This window comes from Bombina bombina, chromosome 1 (assembly GCF_027579735.1).
Source record: "Bombina bombina isolate aBomBom1 chromosome 1, aBomBom1.pri, whole genome shotgun sequence".
Classification (NCBI taxonomy): Eukaryota; Metazoa; Chordata; class Amphibia; order Anura; family Bombinatoridae; genus Bombina; species Bombina bombina.
Genome location: NC_069499.1, coordinates 189192541 through 189213057, shown reverse-complemented (window position 1 = coordinate 189213057; position 20517 = coordinate 189192541). Strand labels below are relative to the sequence as shown.

The 20517-nt window shown below is 40.4% G+C and overlaps 1 protein-coding gene across 6 annotated transcripts in view; it reads left to right on the top strand.

The window, feature by feature from the left end:
- The window catches only part of NUMB (NUMB endocytic adaptor protein), a 498823-nt gene that overhangs the window by 356594 nt on the left and 121712 nt on the right, over positions 1–20517 (top strand). The gene's annotated exons all lie outside the window — the stretch shown is intronic.

Here is a 20517-nt window from a genome sequence, read left to right as displayed (position 1 = left end):
ATAATTCTATGGGCAGAGGTTCACTCTTGCCATCTCTCAGCTATCCATATCCCAGGAGTAGAGAACTGGGAGGCGGATTTCTTAAGTCCGCAGACTTTTCATCCGGGGGAGTGGGAGCTCCATCCGGAGGTATTTGCCCAGTTGATTCAACTATGGGGCAAACCAGAACTGGATCTCATGGCGTCTCGTTAGAACACCAAGCTTCCTCGTTACGGGTCCAGGTCCAGGGATCCCAAGGCAGCGCTGATAGATGCTCTAGCAGCGCCCTGGTCCTTCAGTCTGGCTTATGTGTTTCCACCGTTTCCTCTGCTCCCTCGTCTGATTGCCAAGATCAAGCAGGAGAGAGCTTCAGTGATTTTGATAGCTCCTGCGTTGCCACGCAGGACTTGGTATGCAGATCTGGTGGACATGTCATCCTTTCCACCATGGACTCTGCCACTGAGGCAGGACCTTCTACTTCAAGGTCCTTTCAAACATCCAAATCTAATTTCTCTGCGTCTGACTGCTTGGAGATTGAACGCTTGATTCTATCAAAGCGTGGTTTTTCCGAGTCGGTCATTGATACCTTAATTCAGGCTCGAAAGCCTGTCACCAGGAAAATCTATCATAAGATATGGTGTAAATATCTTCATTGGTGTGAATCCAAGGGTTACTCATGGAGTAAAGTCAGGATTCCTAGAATCTTATCCTTTCTCCAAGAGGAATTGGAGAAAGGATTGTCTGTGCAAAAGAATAGACAGAGCAGAAATCTGTCCCTTTAAGGAACTAGCAAACGTCTGGCTGAGGTTCCAGATGTTCAGGCGTTTTGTCAGGTTTTAGTTAAAATTAAGCCTGTGTTTAAACCTGTTGCTCCGCCATTGAGTTTAAATTTAGTTCTTAATGTTCTTCAAGGGTTCCGTTTGAACCTTTGCATTCCGTAGATATTAAACTTTTATCTTGGAAAGTTCTGTTTCTAGTAGCTATCTCCTCGGCTCGAAGAGTTTCGGAGTTATCTGCTTTACAGTGTGATTCCCCTTATCTGATTTTCCTTGCAGATAAGGTAGTTTTGCATACCAAACCTGGGTTTCTTCCTAAGGTAGTATCTAATAAGAACATCAATCAGGAGATTGTTGTTCCTTCATTATGTCCTAATCCTTCCTCAAAGAAGGAAAGTCTTTTACACAATCTTGATGTGGTTCGTGCTTTAAAGTGTTATTTACAAGCTACGAAGGATTTTCGTCAAACATCTGCTTTGTTTGTTGTCTACTCTAGACAGAGGAGAGGCCAAAAGGCTTCGGCAACTTCTCTTTCTTTTTGGCTGAGAAGCATAATCCGCTTAGCTTATGAGACTGCTGGCCAGCAGCCTCCTGAAAGAATTACAGCTCATTCCACTAGAGCGGTGGCTTCCACACGGGCTTTTAAAAATGAGGCCTCTGTTGAACAGATTTGTAAGGCGGCGACTTGGTCTTCGCTTAACACTTTTTCTAAATTCTACAAATTCGATACTTTTGCTTCTTCGGAGGCTATTTTTGGGAGAAAGTGCTTACAGGCAGTGGTGCCTTCCGTTTAAGTGCCTGCCTTGTCCCTCCCTTCATCCGTGTCCTAAAGCTTTGGTATTGGTATCCCACAAGTAATGGATGAACCCGTGGACTGGATACACCTTTACAAGAGAAAACAAAATTTATGTTTACCTGATAAATTTATTTCTCTGGTGGTGTATCCAGTCCACGGCCTGCCCTGTCATTTTAAGGCAGGTGTTTTTTATTTTTAAACTACAGTCACCACTGCACCCTATAGTTTCTCCTTTTTTCTTGCTTGTCTTCGGTCGAATGACTGGGGGTGGCAGTTAGGGGAGGAGCTATATAGACAGCTCTGCTGTGGGTGTCCTCTTGCAACTTCCTGTTAGGAAGGAGAATATCCCACAAGTAATGGATGAACCCATGGACTGGATACACCACAAGAGAAATACATTTATCAGGTAAGCATAAATTTTGTTTTGCCTACTGAAATATTACTGTGTCCTTCAGTTATTTGATGGATGAAATTGCTGATCCAAACACCCAATTATTTATAAATGAAAATCATGGAAATTGTCAGTGGTGCCTAAACTTTTGCATACAACTTTATATTCATACAGATATATATATATTTCTCCTACATTGGTGTATCCGGTCCACGGCTTCATCCTTACTTGTGGGATATTCTCTTCCCCTACAGGAAGTGGCAAAGAGAGCACACAGCAGAGCTGTCCATATAGCTCCCCTCAGGCTCGCCCCCCCCCCCAGTCATTCTCTTTGCCGCTCTGAACAAGTAGCATCTCCATGGGGGTGGTAAAGAGTATGTGGTGTTAGTTGTAGTTTTCTTTCATGTAATTAGCAAGAGTCCATGAGCTAGTGACGTATGGGATATACATTCCTACCAGAAGGGGCAAAGTTTCCCAAACCTCAAAATGCCTATAAATACACCCCTCACCACACCCACAATTCAGTTTTTACAAACTTTGCCTCCGATGGAGGTGGTGAAGTAAGTTTGTGCTAGATTCTACGTTGATATGCGCTCCGCAGCAAGTTGGAGCCCGGTTTTCCTCTCAGCGTGCAGTGAATGTCAGAGGGATGTGAGGAGAGTATTGCCTATTTGAATGCAGTGATCTCCTTCTACGGGGTCTATTTCATAGGTTCTCTGTTATCGGTCGTAGAGATTCATCTCTTACCTTCCTTTTCAGATCGACGATATACTCTTATATATACCATTACCTCTGCTGATTCTCGTTTCAGTACTGGTTTGGCTTTCTACAAACATGTAGATGAGTGTCCTGGGGTAAGTAAATCTTATTTTCTGTGACACTCTAAGCTATGGTTGGGCACTTTGTTTATAAAGTTCTAAATATATGTATTCAAACATTTATTTGCCTTGACTCAGAATGTTCAACTTTCCTTATTTTTCAGACAGTCAGTTTCATATTTGGGATAATGCACTTGAATTAATCATTTTTTTCTTACCTTCAAAAATTTGACTCTTTTTTTCCCTGTGGGCTGTTAAGCTCGCGGGGGCTGAAAATGCTTCATTTTATTGCGTCATTCTTGGCGCTGACTTTTTTGGCGCAAAAAATTCTTTTCCGTTTCCGGCGTCATACGTGTCGCCGGAAGTTGCGTCATTTTTTAACGTTATTTTGCGCAAAAAATGTCGGCGTTCCAGATGTGGCGTCATTTTTGGCGCCAAAAGCATTTAGGCGCCAAATAATGTGGGCGTCTGATTTGGCGCTAAAAAATATGGGCGTCGCTTTTGTCTCCACATTATTTCAGTCTCTTTTTTTCATTGCTTCTGGTTGCTAGAAGCTTGTTCTTTGGCATTTTTTCCCATTCCTGAAACTGTCATTTAAGGAATTTGATCAATTTTGCTTTATATGTTGTTTTTTCTCTTACATATTGCAAGATGTCTCACGTTGCATCTGAGTCAGAAGATACTACAGGAAAATCGCTGTCTAGTGCTGGATCTACCAAAGCTAAGTGTATCTGCTGTAAACTTTTGGTAGCTATTCCTCCGGCTGTTGTTTGTATTAATTGTCATGACAAACTTGTTAATGCAGATAATATTTCCTTTAGTAAAGTACCATTGCCTGTTGCAGTTCCTTCAACATCTAAGGTGCAGAATGTTCCTGATAACATAAGAGATTTTGTTTCTGAATCCATAAAGAAGGCTATGTCTGTTATTTCTCCTTCTAGTAAACGTAAAAAATCTTTTAAAACTTCTCTCCCTACAGATGAATTTTTAAATGAACATCATCATTCTGATTCTGATGACTCTTCTGGTTCAGAGGATTCTGTCTCAGAGATTGATGCTGATAAATCTTCATATTTATTTAAAATGGAATTTATTCGTTCTTTACTTAAAGAAGTACTAATTGCTTTAGAAATAGAGGATTCTGGTCCTCTTGATACTAATTCTAAACGTTTAGATAAGGTATTTAAATCTCCTGTGGTTATTCCAGAAGTTTTTCCTGTTCCTAATGCTATTTCTGCAGTAATTTCCAAAGAATGGGATAAATTGGGTAATTCATTTACTCCTTCTAAACGTTTTAAGCAATTATATCCTGTGCCGTCTGACAGATTAGAATTTTGGGACAAAATCCCTAAATTTGATGGGGCTATTTCTACCCTTGCTAAACGTACTACTATTCCTACGTCAGATGGTACTTCGTTTAAGGATCCTTTAGATAGGAAAATTGAATCCTTTCTAAGAAAAGCTTATCTGTGTTCAGGTAATCTTCTTAGACCTGCTATATCATTGGCTGATGTTGCTGCAGCTTCAACTTTTTGGTTGGAAACTTTAGCGCAACAAGTAACAGATCATGATTCTCATGATATTATTATTCTTCTTCAGCATGCTAATAATTTTATCTGTGATGCCATTTTTGATATTATCAGAGTTGTCAGGTTTATGTCTCTAGCTATTTTAGCTAGAAGAGCTTTATGGCTTAAGACTTGGAATGCTGATATGGCTTCTAAATCAACTCTACTTTCCATTTCATTCCAGGGTAACAAATTATTTGGTTCTCAGTTGGATTCTATTATCTCAACTGTTACTGGTGGGAAAGGAACTTTTTTACCACAGGATAAAAAATCTAAAGGTAAAAACAGGGCTAATAATCGTTTTCGTTCCTTTCGTTTCAACAAAGAACAAAAGCCTAATTCTTCATCCTCAGGAGCAGTTTCAGTTTGGAAACCATCTCCGGTCTGGAATAAATCCAAGCCTGCTAGAAAGGCAAAGCCTGCTTCTAAGTCCACATGAAGGTGCGGCCCTCATTCCAGCTCAGCTGGTAGGGGGCAGGTTACGTTTTTTCAAAGAAATTTAGATCAATTCTGTTCACAATCTTTGGATTCAGAACATTGTTTCAGAAGGGTACAGAATTGGTTTCAAGATGAGACCTCCTGCAAAGAGATTTTTTCTTTCCCGTGTCCCAGTAAATCCAGTGAAAGCTCAAGCATTTCTGAATTGTGTTTCAGATCTAGAGTTGGCTGGAGTAATTATGCCAGTTCCAGTTCCGGAACAGGGGATGGGGTTTTATTCAAATCTCTTCATTGTACCAAAGAAGGAGAATTCCTTCAGACCAGTTCTGGATCTAAAAATATTGAATCGTTATGTAAGGATACCAGCGTTCAAGATGGTAACTGTAAGGACTATCTTGCCTTTTGTTCAGCAAGGGCAATATATGTCCACAATAGATTTACAGGATGCATATCTGCATATTCCGATTCATCCAGATCATTATCAGTTCCTGAGATTCTCTTTTCTGGACAAGCATTACCAGTTTGTGGCTCTGCCGTTTGGCCTAGCTACAGCTCCAAGAATTTTTACAAAGGTTCTCGGTGCCCTTCTGTCTGTAATCAGAGAACAGGGTATTGTGGTATTTCCTTATTTGGACGATATCTTGGTACTTGCTCAGTCTTTACATTTAGCAGAATCTCATACGAATCGACTTGTGTTGTTTCTTCAAGATCATGGTTGGAGGATCAATTTACCAAAAAGTTCATTGATTCCTCAGACAAGGGTAACTTTTCTGGGTTTCCAGATAGATTCAGTATCCATGACTCTGTCTTTAACAGACAAGAGACGTCTAAAATTGATTTCAGCTTGTCGAAACCTTCAGTCACAATCATTCCCTTCGGTAGCCTTATGCATGGAAATGCTAGGTCTTATGACTGCTGCATCGGATGCGATCCCCTTTGCTCGTTTTCACATACGACCTCTTCAGCTCTGTATGCTGAATCAATGGTGCAAGGATTACACAAAGATATCTCAATTAATATCTTTAAAACCGATTGTTCGACACTCTCTAACGTGGTGGACAGATCACCATCGTTTAATTCAGGGGGCTTCTTTTGTGCTTCCGACCTGGACTGTAATTTCAACAGATGCAAGTCTCACAGGTTGGGGAGCTGTGTGGGGATCTCTGACGGCACAAGGAGTTTGGGAATCTCAGGAGGTGAGATTACCGATCAATATTTTGGAACTCCGTGCAATTTTCAGAGCTCTTCAGTTTTGGCCTCTTCTGAAGAGAGAATCGTTAATTTGTTTTCAGACAGACAATGTCACAACTGTGGCATACATCAATCATCAAGGAGGGACTCACAGTCCTCTGGCTATGAAAGAAGTATCTCGAATTTTGGTTTGGGCGGAATCCAGCTCCTGTCTAATCTCTGCGGTTCATATCCCAGGTATAGACAATTGGGAAGCGGATTATCTCAGTCGCCAAACGTTGCATCCGGGCGAATGGTCTCTTCACCCAGAGGTATTTCTTCAGATTGTTCAAATGTTGGAACTTCCAGAAATAGATCTGATGGCGTCTCATCTAAACAAGAAACTTCCCAGGTATCTGTCCAGATCCCGGGATCCTCAGGCGGAGGCAGTGGATGCATTATCACTTCCTTGGAAGTATCATCCTGCTTATATCTTTCCGCCTCTAGTTCTTCTTCCAAGAGTAATCTCCAAGATTCTGAAGGAATGCTCATTTGTTCTGCTGGTAGCTCCTGCATGGCCTCACAGGTTTTGGTATGCGGATCTTGTCCGGATGGCCTCTTGCCAACCGTGGACTCTTCCGTTAAGACCAGACCTTCTGTCACAAGGTCCTTTTTTCCATCGGGATCTGAAATCCTTAAATTTAAAGGTATGGAGATTGAACGCTTGATTCTTGGTCAAAGAGGTTTCTCTGACTCTGTGATTAATACTATGTTACAGGCTCATAAATCTGTATCTAGAGAGATATATTATAGAGTCTGGAAGACTTATATTTCTTGGTGTCTTTCTCATCATTTTTCTTGGCATTCTTTTAGAATACCGAGAATTTTACAGTTTCTTCAGGATGGTTTAGATAAGGGTTTGTCCGCAAGTTCCTTGAAAGTTCAAATCTCTGCTCTTTCTGTTCTTTTTCACAGAAAGATTGCTATTCTTCCTGATATTCATTGTTTTGTACAAGCTTTGGTTCGTATAAAACCTGTCATTAAGTCAATTTCTCCTCCTTGGAGTTTGAATTTGGTTCTGGGAGCTCTTCAAGCTCCTCCGTTTGAACCTATGCATTCATTGGACATTAAATTACTTTCTTGGAAAGTTTTGTTCCTTTTGGCCATCTCTTCTGCCAGAAGAGTTTCTGAATGATCTGCTCTTTCTTGTGAGTCTCCTTTTCTGATTTTTCATCAGGATAAGGCGGTGTTGCGAAATTCTTTTGAATTTTTACCTAAAGTTGTGAATTCCAACAACATTAGTAGAGAAATTGTGGTTCCTTCATTATGTCCTAATCCTAAGAATTCTAAGGAGAAATCGTTGCATTCTTTGGATGTTGTTAGAGCTTTGAAATATTATGTTGAAGCTACTAAGTCTTTCCGAAAGACTTCTAGTCTATTTGTTATTTTTTCCGGTGCTAGAAAAGGCCAGAAAGCTTCTGCCTTTTCTTTGGCATCTTGGTTGAAATCTTTAATTCATCTTGCCTATGTTGAGTCGGGTAAAACTCCGCCTCAGAGGATTACAGCTCATTCTACTAGGTCAGTTTCTACTTCCTGGGCGTTTAGGAATGAAGCTTCGGTTGATCAGATTTGCAAAGCAGCAACTTGGTCCTCTTTGCATACTTTTACTAAATTCTACCATTTTGATGTATTTTCTTCTTCTGAAGCAGTTTTTGGTAGAAAAGTACTTCAGGCAGCGGTTTCAGTTTGAATCTTCTGCTTATGTTTTTCATTAAACTTTATTTTGGGTGTGGATTATTTTCAGCAGGAATTGGCTGTCTTTATTTTATCCCTCCCTCTCTAGTGACTCTTGTGTGGAAAGATCCACATCTTGGGTAATCATTATCCCATACGTCACTAGCTCATGGACTCTTGCTAATTACATGAAAGAAAACATAATTTATGTAAGAACTTACCTGATAAATTCATTTCTTTCATATTAGCAAGAGTCCATGAGGCCCGCCCTTTTTTTGTGGTGGTTATGATTTTGTATAAAGCACAATTATTCCAATTCCTTATTTTATATGCACTTTTTTATCACCCCACTTCTTGGCTATTCGTTAAACTGAATTGTGGGTGTGGTGAGGGGTGTATTTATAGGCATTTTGAGGTTTGGGAAACTTTGCCCCTCCTGGTAGGAATGTATATCCCATACGTCACTAGCTCATGGACTCTTGCTAATATGAAAGAAATGAATTTATCAGGTAAGTTCTTACATAAATTATGTTTTTTATTTCTTCTATCAAGAGTTTGTTATTTTAAAATAGTGCTGGTTTGTACTATTTACTCTACAGCAGAAAGTGATGATTTCTGTTGAGAGGAGTATGATTTTAGCACCAGTAACTAAAATCCAATGCTGTTCCCACGCAGGACTGTTAACCAGAGAACATCAGTTGGGGGGAACAGTTTGCAGGCTTAACTGCTTCAGGTATGATCAGTCATTTTTCTAACAAGACCATGTAATGCTAGAAGACTGTCAAAAATTCCCTCTGGGATTGCTAAGCCATTTTTTTTTTTCTAATAGACTCTGTATAAAATTATGTCTTATATTTAGGGCTCTATGCTGGTTGACACTATTGTGGGCTTTAAAATCGATTGCTTTTTAGCATGTTTTTCACTATAAATAAGGTGTTTTTTCAGACTTTAAAACACTTTTGGGGTTTAATTTCGGCCTGGCACTTATTTGGACACCTAAATCCTATGGATAAAAAATTAGAAGGTTTATTTAAGAAAATTTTTGTTCAACAAGGTTTTCTTCTTCAACCAATTTCTTGCATTATTCCTGTAACCACTGCAGCTGCTTTTTGGTTTGAGGAATTAGAAAACTCGCTCCAGAAGGAGACTTCTTAGGATGAAGTCATGGATAGAATTCACGCCCTGAAGTTGGCTAATTCTTTCATTACAGATGCCGCTTTTCAGTTAGCTAAATTAACGGCGAAAAATTCTGGTTTCGCCATAGTGGCGCGTAGAGCGCTTTGACTAAAATCGTGGTCGGCGGATGTGTCGTCCAAAACTAAAATTTTTAATATTCCTTTCAAGGTAAGACCCTATTCGGGCCAGAGTTGAAAGAAATTATTTCAGATATCACTGGGGGAAAGGGCCATGCCCTTCCACAGGATAGACCTTTCAAAGTTAAAAATAAGTCTAATTTTCGTTCCTTTCGCAATTTCAGGAACGAACCGGCTTCTACCTCTACAGCCACTAGGCAAGAGGGTAACGCACCCCAGCCCAAACCAGCATGGAAACAATTGCAAGGCTGGAACAAGGGTAAACAGGCCAAAAAACCTGCTGCTGCTACCAAGACAGCATGAAGGGGTAGCCCCCGATCCGGGACCGGATCTAGTAGGGGACAGATTTTCTCTCTTTGCTCAGGCCTGGGCAAGAGATGTTCCGGACCCCTGGGCACTAGAAATTGTCTCTCAGGGGTATCTTCTACAATTCAAGGACCTTCCTCCAAGGGGAAGGTTCCACTTGTCTCGCTTATCTTTAGACCAGATAGAGAGACAGGCATTCTTACATTGCGTAGAGTACCTTTTAAAAATGGGAGTGATAAACCCAGTTCCAACAGCAGAACAAGGACTGGGATTTTACTCAAACCTGTTTGAAGTTCCCAAAAAGGAAGGAACTTTCAGGCCAATTCTGGATTTAAAGATCCTAGACCAATTACTCAGAGTTCCATCATTCCAAATGGAAACCATTCGGATTACCAGTTCGTGGCTCTTCCCTTCGGATTGGCCACTGCTCCGAGAATTTTCACAAAGGTGCTAGGGTCCCTTCTAGCGGTGCTAAGGCCAAGGGGCATTGCAGTAGCACCTTAATTAGACAACATTTAATACAGGTGTCGTCTTTTCACAAAGCAAGGGCTCATACGGACATTGTTCTAGCCTTTCTAAGGTCTCACGGGTGGAAGGTGAACATAGAAAAAAGTTCTCTGTCCCTGTTCACAAGGGTTCCCTTCCTGGGAACAATAGACTCGGTAGAAATGAAAATCTTTCTGACAGAGGTCAGGAAACTAAAACTTTTGAACACTTGTCGAGTTCTTCAATCCATTCCTCAACCCTCCATAGCTCAGTGCATGGAGGTAACAGGACTAATGGTTGCGGCAATGGACGTGGTTCCTTTTGCTCGAATTCATTTAAGACCATTGCAACTGTGCATGCTCAAACAATGAAATGGGGATTATGCAGATTTCTCTCCCCAGATTCAGATGGACCAGCAAACCAGAGACTCACTCCTCTGGTGGTTGTCTCAGGATCACCTGTCTCAGGGAATGAGTTTCCGAAGACCGAAGTGGAACATTGTCACGACCGACGCCAGCCTCTTAGGCTGGGGCGCGGTCTGGAAGTCCCTGAAGGTTCAGGGTCTATGGTCTCGGGAAGAATTTCTTCTCCCGATAAACATTTTAGAATTGAGAGCGATATTCAATGCGCTCCAGGCATGGCCTCAACTAGCGGAGGCCAAATTCATCAGTTTTCAGTCGGACAACTTGACGACTGTTGCGTACATCAATCATCAGGGGGGAACAAGGAGTTCCCTGGCGATGAGGGAGGTATCCAAGATCATCAAATGGGCAGAGGATCACTCCTGCCATCTATCAGCAATTCACATCCCAGGAGTGGACAACTGGGAAGCGGATTATCGGAGTCTTCAGACTTTCCATCCGGGGGAGTGGGAACTCCACCCAGAGGTTTTTTGCTCAGCTGACCTAGCTATGGGGCATTACAGATCTGGATCTGATGGCGTCACGTCAGAACTTCAAAGCTACACGTTACGGGTCCAGGTCCAGGGATCCCAAGGCGACATTGGTAGATACCTTAGTAGCGCCTTGGTCGTTCAATCTAGCTTATGTCTTTCCACCGTTTCCCCTTCTCCCCCGGCTAGTAGCCAGGATCAAGCAGGAGAAGGCTTTGGTAATTCTAATAGCTCCTGCGTGGCCACGCAGGACTTGGTATGCAGACCTGGTGAATATGTCACCAGGAAAATTTACCATAAGATATGGCGGAAATATCTTTGCTGGTGGGAATCCAAGGGTTACTCATGGAGTAAGATTAGGATTCCAAGGATACTATCTTTTCTCCAAGAAGGATTGGAGAAAGGTCTGTCAGCTAGTTCTTTTAAGGGACAGATATCTGCTCTGTCTGTTTGGTTACACAAGCGTCTGGCAGCCATGTCAGATATTCAGGGTTTGTACAGGCTTTAGTCAGAATCAAGCCTGTCTACAGACCTGTGGCTCCTCCATGGAGTCTAAATTTAGTTCTTTCAGTTCTTCAAGGGGTTCCGTTTGAACCTCTACATTCCATAGATATTAAGTTACTATCTTGGAAAGTTTTGTTTTTTTGTAGCTATTTCTTCTGCGAGAAGAGTTTCTGAATTGTCTGCTTTGCAGTGTAATTCACCCTATCTGGTTTTTCATACAGATAAGGTCGTTTTACGTACCAAACCTGGTTTTCTTCCAAAAGTGGTTTCCAATAAGAATATCAACCAGGAAATAGTTGTTCCTTCTCTGTGTCCTAATCCAGTTTCTAACAAGGAACGTCTGTTACACCATCTTGATGGGGTTCGTGCTTTAAAGTTTTATCTAAAAGCAACTAAAGACTTCAGACAAACATCGTCCTTGGTCAGGTTTAAATTTATTTTTTGTCACCACTGCACCTTATGGTTCTCCTTTTTCTCCTAACCGTCGGTCGAATGACTGGGGGGGCGGAGCCTGAGGGGAGCTATATGGACAGCTCTGCTGTGTGCTCTCTTTGCCACTTCCTGTAGGGGAAGAGAATATCCCACAAGTAAGGATGAAGCCATGGACCGGATACACCGTAGGAGAAAGAAATTTATCAGGTAAACATAAATATATATATATATATATATATATATATATATATATATATATATATATATATATATACATTCATACATACATACATACATACATACATACATACATACATACATTCATACATTATCTCACAAAAGTGAGTACACCCCTCACATTTTTGTAAATATTTTATTTCTTTTTATGTGACAACACTGAAGAAATTACACTTTGCTACAATGTAAAGTAGTGAGTGTACAGCCTGTATAACAGTGTAAATTTGTTGTCCCCTCAAATTAACTTCACACAGCCATTAATATCTAAACCACTGGCAACAAAAGTGAGTACAACCCTAAGTGGAAATGTCCAAATTGGGCCCAAAGTGTCAATATTTTGTGTGGCCACCATTATTTTCCAGCACTGCCTTAACCCTCTTGGGCATGGAGTTCACCAGAGCTTCACAGGTTGCCACTGGAGTCCTCTTCCACTCCTCCATGATGACATCACGGAGCTGGTGGATGTTAGAGACCATGCGCTCCCCCACCTTCCGTTTGAGGATGCCCCACAGATGCTCAATAGGGTTTAGGTCTGGAGACATGCTTGGCCAGTCCATCACCTTTACCCTTAGCTTCGTTAGCAAGGCAGTGGTCGTCTTGGAGGTGTGTTTAGGTTCGTTATCATGTTGGAATACTGCCCTGCGAGCCAGTCTCTGAAGGGAGGAGATCATGCTCTGCTTCAGTATGTCACAGTACATGTTGGCATTCATGGTTCCCTCAATGAACTGTATCTTCCCAGTTCCGGCAGCACTCACGCAGGCCCAGACCATGACACTCCCACTTCCATGCTTAACTGTAGGCAAGACACACTTGTCTTTGTACTCCCTATCTATCTATTGGGTACTTATAAAGCACAAACTAATAACCTGTGAGGGTCTCAAGGGGGCTATCCACCTGGTTGCCGCCACACACGCTTGACACCATCTGAACCAAATAAGTTTATCTTGGTCTCATCAGACCACAGGACATGGTTCCAGTAATCCATGTCCTTAGTCTGCTTGTCTTCAGCAAACTGTTTGCAGGCTTTCTTGTGCATCATCTTTAGAAAAGGCTTCCTTCTGGGACGACAGCCATGCTGGGCAATTTGATGCAATGTGCGGCTTATGGTCTGATCACTGACAGGCTGACCCCCCACCCCTTCAACCTCTGCAGCAATGCTGGCAGCACTCATATGTCTATTTCTCAAACACAACCTCTGGATATGACGCTGAGCATGTGCACTCAACTTATTTGGTCGACCATGGGGAGGCCTGTTCTGAGTGGAAACTGTCCTGTGCAACCGCTGTATGTTCTTGCCCACCGTGCTGCAGCTTAGTTTCAGTGTCTTGGCAAACTTCTTATAGCCTAGGCCATCTTTATATATAGAGAAGTGTAACCGCAGCTTGAACGTCCATCAGCGTGATCCGGAAGTGAACTCCCCAGAGAGAGGGCACAGTGAAGGACCCCTGTATACTCACGGCGTGTCGTAGCAAAAGAGCGGAGGATGAAGCCGCAAGAGACTAGTGCACAAAAACAGGTAGCAGGCACTACCGTACAGACCCACAAAGAAAAAGTTAAAAAATGAAAAAAAATCCTTTATTTAAACATGATTAAAAAAGGCAGACTAACAGACAGGCAGGACAATCGTTCTTATGCGTTTCGCGCCCCCTGGTGGCGCTTACTCATAGACTGCTGTCTATGTTACAACCTAGTCTATTTATAGGCAGAGAATCAAAGATTAACCTCCTCACTGCCTTACAATATAAACATAAAAAAAGGTTAAAAACATAGCAAATCCTATATGGACACAGAGTTGTTTTAAATTAATTAAATATATAGGATGTTTTCACTGGTGACAAGAATAAAAAACATATACATTATGTATATTAAATATATTAAAGTTTTAGAACCTCATAAGTTTTTTAACAAAGGATAATAAAGAATGTATGCTGAATACTACCATTTAAAAAAAATATAATAATAATATATATTCAGAAAGACTTTTGTTATATTATAACAAACTTATAAATGGAATTATGGAATTAGAATACTAAATCAATCATCCATGAAATAGCTGACATCACATGCCTGATGGATAACATGTTTTGAGTTTCAAAATCCAATATAGTTCTTTCTTTTCTAAAATCTTAAACTTGTTGCCACCTCTACATCATAATCCTTGACGTCCCTGACATGTTCATTGAATCTGGTTCTGACATGGCAGGTAGTCATGCCAACGTACTGGCAGAAACAAAGTTTACAAGTAAGAAGATATTTTGCATATTGGGTGGCGCAATTTGCATAAAAATCAATGTTATATATGCTTTTATCGGCAGTACAACAAAATGTATTGCCTTGGAGTACATTAGGACAAGCATAACATGTTCTAGCCCCACATCTGTAGGTGCCTTTTTTAGACAGCCAATTCCCAACCGTACTATGGGGTTTATTTTTTACCAAACTTGGTGACAATATTTGTCCCAAAGTTCTAGATTTTTTAGGAACAAATTTGCATTTATGGATATAGTCACATAAAACATCATCTGTGGCTAAAATTGGTAAATGTTTTTTTAGAATATTGACAATCTCCTGATACTGTTGACTAAACTCTGTGATGAAGACTATAGCGTCTTCAAAGCTATCTTCCCTGGGCTTTGTATAGTGGCTATGTTGGCCATAGGTGCTAACCATATTTCTACATCTTTCTAATTTTTGAAAATTGTAACCTCTTTTAATTAATCTATTCCTAAATTCAATAGATTGTTGTTCATAAATACTATTGGACTTGGTGTTTCGTCTTAGTCTTATGAACTGGGATTTTTAGGTATTGATTCTATTAGATGTCGTAGATGTTGTGAGGTTGCATGGAGTATAGTATTTCCTGCCATCTGTTTTCTAAATGTTTTGGTGACAATTATATTATCAATGGCCTGCAAAGTAAGATCCAAATAGTTGACACACTCTACACTGTATTCACCGGTGAATCTTAAGCCCATTTCATTGTTGTTACAAAATTCCATAAACTCAGAAAAATGGCATCATTGAGCGGTTTCTTAACAATGAGGAGAAGGTCATCTATATAACGTACAAACAGCTCTATGTCCTCACACCATGGATTAGCTGGCGTGTAGACATAGAGCAGCTCCCACCATGCCACAAAAATATTTGCAAAAGAGGGCGCATATTTAACCCCCATAGCTGTGCCACAGGTTTGCAAATAATATTGAATGTCAAATAAAAAAATAATTATGAGACAAAAGGAACCTAAGTACTTCACAAATATATTCAATCCTAGGGGGATCTAAATCTGAGTCCCTTTGCAAAAAGAATTCAACGACCTTAATGCCTAAGACCTGAGGGATTGAAGTATATAGAGATGTAATGTCGGTAACAAGCCATGTATAACTAGATTGCCAGTTAATTTTATCCAATGTATTCAGTAGGTGTGAACTGTCCCTGAGGTAGCTAAGCTGAGATTTGGCAACAGGCTGGAGAACAGAGTCCAGCCATTCCCCTAGAGCAGGGGTCAGCAACCTTCGGCTCCCAGATGTTTTGGAACTACATTTCCCACGATGCTGAGACACTCTTTAGGCTATCTGAGCATCATGGGAAATGTAGTTACAAAACATCTGGGAGCCGAAGGTTGCTGACCCCTGCCCTAGAGGCTCAAAAATAGAGCCGATACCAGCCACTATGGGTCTACCCGGGGGACAGTCCACACTCTTGTGTATTTTTGGTATATGATGGAACACAGGACATATTGGATTATCAGGGATCAGAATATTCATGTCTTGTTCCTTAAAGTACTCCAAGGCAATACATTTTGTTGTACTGCCGATAAAAGCATATATAACATTGATTTTTATGCAAATTGCGCCACCCAATATGCAATATATCTTCTCACTTGTAAACTTTGTTTCTGCCAGTACGTTGGCATGACTACCCGCCATGTCAGAACCAGATTCAATGAACATGTCAGGGACGTCAAGGATTATGATGTAGACTCTGCAGTTGCTAATCATTTTAAAAATTTTCATTTTTCCAATGTAGCTAATCTATCATTACAAATAATTGATGTTGCTACAGTTCCCCTTGGAGTTGGCAACAAGTCTAAGATTTTAGAAAAGAAAGAACTATATTGGATTTTGAAACTCAAAACATGTTATTCATCAGGCATGAATAGAGAGTGTGATGTCAGCTATTTCATAGATGATTGATTTAGTTTTCTGATTCCATAATTCCATTTTTAAGTTTGTAATAATATAACGACAGTCTTTCTGAATATATATTATTATTATATTTTTTTTAAATGGTAGCATTCAGCATACATTATTTTTTATTATCCTTTGTTAAAAAACTTATGATGAGGTTCTAAAACTTTAATATAAATATACATATTGTATATGTTTTTTATTCTTGTCACCAGTGAATACATCCTATATATTTAATTTAATTTAAAACAATTCTGTGTCCATATAGGACTTGCTATGTTTTTAACCTTTTTTATGTTTATATTGTAAGGCAGTGAGGAGGTTAATCTTTGATTCTCTGCCTATAATTAGATTAGGTTGTAACATAGACAGCAGTCTATGAGTAAGCGCCACCAGGGGGCGCGAAACGCGTAAGACAGATTGTCCTGTCAGTCTGCCTTTTTTAATCATGTTTTTTTTTTTTCATTTTTTTACTTTTTCTTTGTGGGTCTGTACGTTAGTGCCTGCTACCTGTTTTTGTGCTCTTTATATAGAGTAACAATTCTTTTTTTCAGATCCTCAGAGAGGATGTTGAACTTCCAGTGACCAGTATATGAGTGTGTGAGAACGATAACACCAAATTTAACACACCTGCTCCCCATTCACACCTGGGACCTTGTAACACTAACGAGTCACATGACACCTGGGAGGGAAAATGGCTTATTGGGCCCAATTTGGACATTTCCACTTAGGGGTGTACTCACTTTTGTTGCCAACGGTTTAGACATTAATGGCTGTGTGTTGAGTTATTTTGAGGGATGGGATTAAAATACTGTGCGTCTATAATACTGCAATAAGATGTATATAATTGTTTAGTTTTTTTAAATAATTTTCTGCTATGTATTTTTTTACATTTGGGACAAGTGTCCTTCTGGGCATGGGACTGGATGCTAATACTGCCATACTGGGCATCGAATTTGGTTAAAAATTACATGTAGAGATAAGCACTGTTCTGTGCTTTTCGTCACCAGATGAAATAATGGCATCTTTGGTTGCTAATATTATAGCAATGTCCCGTGTAGTTTGACACTTGATTACGCCTTGGTGTACAGGTTACTATGGTAACATAGGGCCGATTGATTGGCTGTGACGTATCATACTCGCGCTGTGGCGTGATGACGTCACTATGAGCCGGTGCAATGGAATTGTTTTTTTATGTGTATATAAGGTGGGTATTGATAACTTGTGTTAGGCGTTTCTTTGGGGGCACGTTTTTTCCTGATTTTGTTGTGACATTTGACAAAGGTGTGAGGACACACCGAAACGTTATGCCTTTCCACTAAGGTTATGAAAATAAATTACTACATTTTTTATAAAGATCAGCGAGTGCCTTTTCTATGAAGGGAGCCTATGTGTGTATAAAGTGCACCCTGGCAGCTGTGACCGTAAGTCTGTGCTTATCCTTCATTGGGGATTATTTTTATATATATACAGTGGGGCAAAAAAGTATTTAGTCAGCCACCAATTGTGCAAGTTCTCCCACTTACGAAGATGAGAGAGGCTTGTAATTTTCATCATAGGTATACCTCAACTATGAGAGACAAAATGTGGAAACAAATCCAGACAATCACATTGTCTGATTTGGAAAGAATTTATTTGCAAATTATGGTGGAAAATAAGTATTTGGTCAATATGAAAAGTTGATCTCAATACTTTGTTATATATCCTTTGTTGGCAATGACAGAGGTAAAAGGTTTTCTGTAAGTCTTCACAAGGTTGTCACACACTGTTGCTGGTATGTTGGCCCATTCCTGCATGCAGATCTCCTCTAGAGCAGTGATGTTTTGGGGCTGTCGCTGGGCAACAGACTTTCAACTCCCTTCAAAGGTTTTCTATGGGGTTGAGATCTGGAGACTGGCTAGGCCACTCCAGGACCTTGAAATGCTTCTTACGAAGCCACTCCTTCGTTACCCGGGCGGTGTGTTTGAGATCATTGTCATGCTGAAAGACCCAGCCACGTTTTATCTTCAATGCCCTTACTGATGGAAGGAGGCTTGCACTCAAAATCTCACGATACATGGCCCCATTCATTCTTTCATGTACACGGATCAGTCGTCCTGTTCCCTTTGCAGAGAAACAGCCCCAGAGCATGATGTTGCCACCCCCATGCTTCACAGTAAGTATGGTGTTCTTTGGTTGCAACTCGGCATTCTCTCTCCTCCAAACACGACGAGTTGTGTTTCTACCAAACAGTTCTACTTTGGTTTCATCTGATCATATGACATTCTCCCAATCTGCTTCTGGATCATCCAAATGCTCTCTAGCATACTTCAGATGGGCCCGGACATGTACTGGCTTAAGCAGGGGAACACGTCTGGCACTGCAGGATCTGAGTCCCTGGCGGCGTAGTTTGTTACTGATGGTAGCCTTTGTTATGTTGGTCCCAGCTCTCTGCAGGTCATTCACTAGGTCCCCCCGTGTGGTTCTGGGATGTTTGCTCACCGTTCTTGTGATCATTTTGACCCCACGGGGTGAGATCTTGCGTGGGGCCCCAGATCAAGGGAGATTATCAGTGGTCTTGTATGTCTTCCATTTTCTAATTATTGCTCCCACAGTTGATTTCTTCACACCAAGCTGCTTGCATATTGCAGATTCAGTCTTCCCAGCCTGGTGCAGGTCTACAATTTTGTTTCTGGTGTCCTTCGACAGCTCTTTGGTCTTCACCATAGTGGAGTTTGGAGTGGGACTGTTTGAGGTTGTGGACAGGTGTCTTTTATACTGATAACAAGTTCTAATAGGTGCCATTAATACAGGTAATGAGTGGAGGACAGAGGAGCCTCTTAAAGAAGATGATACAGGTCTTTGAGAGCCAGAAATCTTGCTTGTTTGTAGGTGACCAAATATGTATTTCCCACCATAATATGCAAATAAATTCTTTCCAAATCAGACAATGTGATTGTCTGGATTTGTTTCCACATTTTGTCTCTCATAGTTGAGGTATACCTATGATGAAAATTACAGGCCTCTCATTGCACAATTGGTGGCTGACTAAATACTTTCTTGCCCCACTGTATGTATGTGTGTGTGTGTGTGTGTGTATATATATATATATATATATATATATATATATATATATATATATATATATATATATATATATATATATATATATATATATATATATATATATATATACCAGGTTAAATAAGAAAGGCACTCTCCGTATTAATTAAATCCAATTTTACTTAGGTGAACGTTTTCGGGGTTGCCCCCATCCTCAGACCTTAATACGGAGAGTGCCTTTCTTATTTAACCTGGTACACTACAGTTTTAAGTGCACCCCGGAAGCTGTGACAAAGTAGTGAGTGTGGGATCCACTTGGGACTTATATATATATATATATATATATATATATACATCACATACCTGAACTAAGAGTGGTACACTAAATACACCACTTAGGTTTTAGCGCTGGTGTTCTCTCTTTACATACTATATACTGTATATAGAGAGAGAGATACTTTCATACTAGTTGTGAGAGTCCATAACTCCATTACTCTTCCTTACCACTAGGAGGAGGCAAAGATTCCCAAAACCCAAGAGCTCTATAAAACCCCTACCACCTCATATATACCTCAGTCTTTACTTTGCCACCGGTGGGGGTGGTCAAAGAAAGATGTGCTTTTGATTCTACAGAGAGTTTTTTTCAGTCTATATTAAGGCCCGGTTTCCCCTCAGAGTACAGTGCTTGTCAGAGGGATGTTTATGCTGTATGGTTTGTTGCCCCTTTTTCGCCTCATGGGAAATCTGTCACAGACCCTCCATAATTTGTTGCAGGAACTTGTCTTTTGCCCCCTCTATGAATCTATATATACTTTTATTCCTTAACCTCTGCTGATATGTTTCAGTACTGGTTTTGCTGTCTTCTGGTTGTTTGCTGGTGGACGAGCAATTATGGTAAGTATCATTTTTTATTTTTTTTTTACATTTAGACACTATAGCCTTGTTATGGGCATCTATTGTTTATTCATATATATTTAGTAATATTTATGGCCCTGGGACATATTCTATACGTTTATTCCAATGCTGTTTTGCACTTCTCAGATTTTTGCGTGCTTAGTTTCAATTTTGATCTACAGCCTTCAAGTTTTCACGTGTCAGGATAGCGCATGTTGGTTTAACGACTATTTAGATTTGCTCCACTTTTTGGCAATTTGGTTGGATTATGTCAGGTTAGCGCACGTATGTCCTTGGTCTTGTGTGGGTCAGGTTTTTGGCGTACTAATTTCCCTTATAACTCAGTTTTTTTCACACAGTATTTTATACTGCTGGGCATTATCTAGGCTGCAGATGTGGAGTTTTTATATGTCTCCTGCTTTATTTTGCAGTTTGGCTTAGTGCACAATGTACCTGTAAGTTTTTAACTTTAGGAGGGGGTAAGTGATTTCCATTCCTCAAGAGCTTTTTATCGCGTTATAGTGTATTGCTTTTTTTGTCAATGCTATAAT